General features: G+C 36.5%; 1 pseudogene; it reads left to right on the top strand.

The window, feature by feature from the left end:
* The first annotated feature begins 385 nt into the window (after nucleotides 1–385).
* LOC125221530 lies at nucleotides 386–2221 on the top strand (annotated as a pseudogene).
* Nucleotides 2222–6000: the final 3779 nt, after the last annotated feature.

The following is a 6000-nucleotide window of genomic DNA, read 5'->3' as shown; positions in this document are numbered from 1 at the left end:
ATCTGTCTATTAATAAATAAAATAACATCATTTGGTGGACAAGTAGTATAGTACTGTAGTATAAATAATAAGAGCAGATTTTTTCATAATTTGATAATTAAAAATAAATTTAAATTTCTTAATTTTAGCTGTTTTTAAAAATTACTGTATGAAAATTTATATCCGACTTGAGTTTATTTGCAAAGAGTTTAGCTTAATAATAATAAAGACAATAATGAAACGATAGCATATTTAAAAAAAGGGCCCCACCTACACAGTTTATTTCGGCCGCCCCAATTTGTCGTCTCTCTCGGCTCCTCCTTTCGCTCCGTCGTTGTTTTGCCTTTGACCCTCTCTCTGCTCTATTATGGTAATTTCGCACGCTACCTTCAATTTTCCTCTCTTCTTTATCCACCATATGTATTTCTTTAATTGGTAAATGCTATTGCTTGTTTATATAACTCTCTCTCCTTGTTGTTATGTTTTCTCTTCTGGATCTTTTCTAGTTCTCTTTGGGTGGCCGAGCTGCTCAATCCCTCTTTCTGGCTTCAACTTCGGCGAAACTGCATACACTCGGGCGAAGAAATAGCAGCGAGCTCGTCAAAAATTCATAAAGATATTCGATCATCAGCGAGTGTAATTCCTCTGATGGCGGGCAGTAATGAAGTAAATGCTAATGAATCAAAGGTAATTTCACTTTCTGCGATTAATCACGAGGGTTTGCGGTGAAGAAATGATTTTTTTAGTCGTAAAGACTCGTTTTTTACATTTGATTTTGAGGGTTTTGGCTGTGCTCATTTGTACCGATTTAGCAGCCCCCATAAGTCGAATTTACGCCCGCGTGTTGGGTTTTTTCGGGTGGTGGTTTCTTTTTATGTACATCCAATTTAATCTCCTCTGTTTCGAGTTTCTGTTTTAGCCCTTTTCCCCTTTTCCCAAATTGATGATGATGATTGATGATTGATGATTGGGATTAGCTTAGCTCTGCGTCTGTTTGAATTTATGTTTGTGAATCAATCAATCTCACAGTTAATTCCCGCTGCAGCGAGTGGTTCCCCTCAATACATGGATCTTGATTTCCAATTTCAAGCTCGCCTACAACATGCTCCGCCGATCGGACGGCACTTTCAATCGCGACCTTAACGAATTTCTCGACCGGAAAGTCCCCGCCAACGCCCTCCCCGTCGACGGCGTCTACTCCTTCGACGTCGTCGATCGCGCCACCAGCCTCGTCAACCGCGTCTACCTCGCCGCCGCCGACACCGACGCCCCTGGGGGATCGCCGAGCTCGAGAAGCCCTCAGCACCACCGCGATCGTCCCGGTCATCGTCTTCTTCCACGGCGGCAGCTTCGTCCACTCGTCCGCCAACAGCGCCATCTACGACACCTTCTGCCGCCGCCTCGTGCGGACCTGCGCCGCCGCCGTGGTCTCCGTCAACTACCGCCGATCCCCCGAGCACCGCTACCCGTGCGCGTACGACGACGGCTGGGCGGCCCTCAAGTGGGTCCACTCGCGCTCCTGGCTCCGGAGCGGACCCGACGCGAGGTCCACGTGTACCTAGCCGGGACAGCTCGGGCGGGAACATCGCCCACCACGTGGCCGTCCGCGCGGCCGAGGAGGGCGTCGACGTGCTCGGAACATCCTCCTCCACCCGCTCTTCGGGGGCCAGGCGCGACGGAGTCGGAGATGCGGTTGGACGGGAAGTACTTTGTTCGGATTCAGGATCGGGATTGGTATTGGCGGCGTATTTGCCCGAGGGGAGGATCGGGATCACCCGGCGTGCAATGTGTTCGGGAGGCGCAGCCGGAGCATCGAGGCTGAGCTTCCGAAGAGCCTCGTCGTGTGGCCGGGCTCGATCTCGTCCAAGACTGGCAATTAGGGTATGTTAAGGGATTGGAGGAGTCAGGGCATGAGGTGAAATTGCTGTATCTTGAGAAGGCCACCATTGGATTCTACTTCTTGCCAAACAATGACCATTTCCATTGCTTGATGGAGGAGATGAAGGCCTTTCTCCACTCCTAAGCCTAACAACTATTGTTAATACTCCTACATTGGTGTCTAGTTTACATCATTCCCCCTTTTTGGTGGATAACCATCATAAGTCATGAGATCGTCACTCTATTCAACCAGTCGATATCCATGGGGGAGAAGCTAATTGGGCAACATGGATCAGGCAAATCCATGGTGTTATAATCTTGTGTACTATAGAAATCTATACTAGTATTGTTTGCCTTTATGTAACTAGTAAGCCACTATGGTTTCACTTGTATGTCATAAATATGGAGTAATTTAGAAGGGCATCTTATATTTTGATCTACTTCTGACTATGTAATATGTAGGCCTTAGTATATATGATGAATCTATAAAATTGGAGTTGTATGATCATAGTATAAAATTTGCTGAAATGGGAAAATGGGGATGGGACCAAGCTTGCCATAAAAGTAGAGTATCATATGTTTCATTCGTATGTTGTGTAACTGTGTCTGTTTCTTACAAAATCTCCCAACTCTCAGAACTGTGAAGGTATATATAAACTGTTTTTCACAGAGATAGAAAGAGAATTTGTTGAAGATTTATGTGAATTCAATTAATGGATTAATAGCCTCAGCGCACTACCTTAAAACCAACAAATGAAGACGTATATATATAGTAGGAGACTAGGAGTAGTATATTATTTATGGTTTGTTTGTTTGTATGTGTGTATGTATAAATGGGTGCCTGCTATAAAATTCGCAACAGCGTAATAAAGAAGTGGTGGACCAAGGAACCCCACAACTAAAAGCAACGAACCCCGTCCACCAAAGAGGAGAACATATCGCCATCTTGATTCATGCCAAAAACAAAAATATGATAAATTTATATGAAATGGAAAATTAAATAAAGTTTGATTGGACATTAGTCCAAATAATGGGATCTCACAATCATCAGCCCCTGATTTCATTAATTCTTGATGCTTTCTTTCTAGATGATTTTGCCCCTTTTCCTTGCTAACAAATCACTATCCTATTTTTCATTGTTATCTTTTTGCCTTGCCCAAACTAACATATCACCGAATCATAGATTCATAGTAGTAGTAAATTCTTTAATTTCAATTGATTTTTAGTAGGTGCTAAATGCTTTATGGATATGCTTACTGTGCCAATCCACAATTTTCAAATTAATTTGGTAAGCATAATTGAAAAAAATTAGGACATTTTATTCTTTAAAAAATTGTACTATAATTTTAGACCAAATCTCGAGACGTAAGTATTCACATATTTGTGATCCAATTATACTACGATCATCTATTAATCATATTCGATTAAAATATCATTTGACGTGGAATCCATATAAAATTATAAGGGCTTTGGGGATTGGGGTGCAATATGAATCTAGTGAAATGAAAAAATAGAAAAGAAAAGAAAAGAGAAAGGCACACAGTTGTATGTTTCTTGATAACAAAAAACTAATAAGTAAAATGTTCTAAATTTCAACTCATAATTAGGACCACATTGATATTGAAATCCCCATAAAATCCTTTAAAATTACGGTTGTTGGGATTGCTTTAATCGTGAGTGTTACTAAATGGCAAGAGAAACAGGTAAGCTTAGACAATGACTACAAATGATAAAAACACTCCTGTTTCACGTTTCACTTTTTCTAGGATTTATGTTCTTGGAACGCCCACGACACTATTCATCCCACTGTAATTAAGCTGTTTCGTTTAGACATGTACATTAAGATATTACTTTAATGAATTAAATAGAGAACAAATAAAGTATTATAAAAAAATATATAATAGATAAATGAAGAGAATGGAATAAATAATTAAATGCAAGAAAGAATACAGTAGAAATTAAATACTGTACTAATTTTCCTCAAAAAATATAAAGAATTCAACTATAATGGGAGGACAAAAAAATCAAATACACCTTATTAACTAGAGTGGGACATCGTGTACAACATGTCTTTAATTTTTTCGTCTTTTATCATTATTTATGGGTCTCATTTTTAACACTTTAAATTCTTTTTTATTTCATATACTAAAAGTTCTACTCCATTTTGTTTCATATAATTAATAATTGTGTAGATCTTAAATTAATGCGAACAATTGAAAAATATAGTATTTTTAAATTACTTAATATTTTCTCCATTTGAAACCAATACAAATTAAAAAAATATCAATTACATTAATTAAAAGGGAATGAAAATAAATAAAAAAATTAATAGCAAGAACCAAAAAACAATAAAAATAAACGTAAAAAAAGCGAAAAAAATATATTTGAGGCCTTTTGAACTTGGGTGGAGGAAGAAATACATATTTTAGGTAGGGCAAAATGTATGTTGTTGTGGACAATGATAAAGCGAGAAAAATAATATTGTTGCTCTTATTTAACTTCATTTTTATCTTCTTTCGATGACTTTTGTGGTTGGAGAAACGTTGGTTCATTAATTAAAGAAGATCAAGCATCGACACTATAAAACAATTACTACTACATAAAATTGATTCTTTTACCTCTAAAGAAAATCGAAATATTTTATTTGATTAGTTATTGTATTTTATTTAAATTTAAATTTATAAGATCCGAAAATTTATATTCGATTCCCATTTTCATTTTATATTTCTAAATTAATTTCATTCCCAACTAGTTCATTCATTTGTACTAATATTTGGTGGTGCAGTTCTATGAGTGCTTGTTAGCCCAAATATTATGCTACAACTATTCAGTCCTGGGTCGACAGTATATATTTCGACAGCCCAATATTTATTTCAACGTAGCCCACTATTATCCGGTGGGCTAAATGAAACTGGATGACCCGACAAAATAAGTGTACTAATTATCAATGGGCTAAGAGAATTTAGAACTGTACCCATGCTTGGATTTTTTTGACTATATATATAAGAGTCTGGCCCAGTCCAACCCACTTTAAGTAAAGTGTCCACATATCTTGAGAATATTTATCATGTTTATTTGACATGTTGCTGTAGTAATTATGATAACAGCTGCATCAATTAATTTTGAATTTGTGCTCAGATATGCACCTCCACCTTCATTGTTTGTGTTGGTTAAGGCAGGTCACTGGTTCTCTACCCAACGCTCAAATGATTCAACAAGTTCCATAAAAATTCGGTACATAAACCCAAATATCATGAGCAAATGGCATTCATCATCATCTCGATTCTCAATATACTATAATCACTGTTTTCCCAGATTTACAAAATGTTTGGTTACTATGAGTTTAGATTTCTTAAATTCATCATGGTTCGTGAGTACTATACTCATCTAGTCTCACTTTAGGAATCCCAATTGAATTAATCGTGCATTTTTAAGAAATGTAAAGAAAAAAATAATGAAATGTGAATCTTATTTTTATATATTAGTTCTATCATAAAATGTGAGACCTATCACCATTAATAAAATATTTTAAGGGGACTCATAAAGTGGGATGAAGGAGTATATTTACTATTTCTTTGCTTTATTTACTTGCAAGTTACAACTATTTCCGATGCAAATCTTAGAGTTTTTTTAAAATTGATCAAATCAATTAAGAATATTTGAGTAATTATATTTGTTGATTTCCATTTTATCCCATTGCGATCAAGTCAAGAAAATGAATACACCTCTTGTCCAACTGGGGCCGCATATACTTCGTTTGTTTAAAAGATCGTTTTATTTCCATATTTAATCATAGTCTTTCTTGTTTTACATAACTATCCCAATTTTACTGTTTGATCAATAGTAGTACAGTAGTATTTTTTGGAGTGTTCCATATTTACAAATTATATTTTTATCTAATCTTGAAAACATTATAAAAACAACATTTTAACGACATGAAGGCATAGACAACTAAATTACTTTTATACTCCAAAAGCTAAAGAGAAGTTATGCAAAAGCTAAAGATGAATTACCGAGTTATAAATTGGTTAGATAATGCAAAAGCTAAAGACGAGTTAATGAGTTATGCTAATCGTGTTACTGACGGTACGCGCATCGGTTCAACTACTTGTAGGACTTTAATTGTACATTAATTAATTATTC

Source organism: Salvia hispanica, chromosome 4, assembly GCF_023119035.1.
Source record: "Salvia hispanica cultivar TCC Black 2014 chromosome 4, UniMelb_Shisp_WGS_1.0, whole genome shotgun sequence".
Classification (NCBI taxonomy): domain Eukaryota; kingdom Viridiplantae; phylum Streptophyta; class Magnoliopsida; order Lamiales; family Lamiaceae; genus Salvia; species Salvia hispanica.
This window is presented reverse-complemented; position numbering and strand designations above follow the sequence as displayed.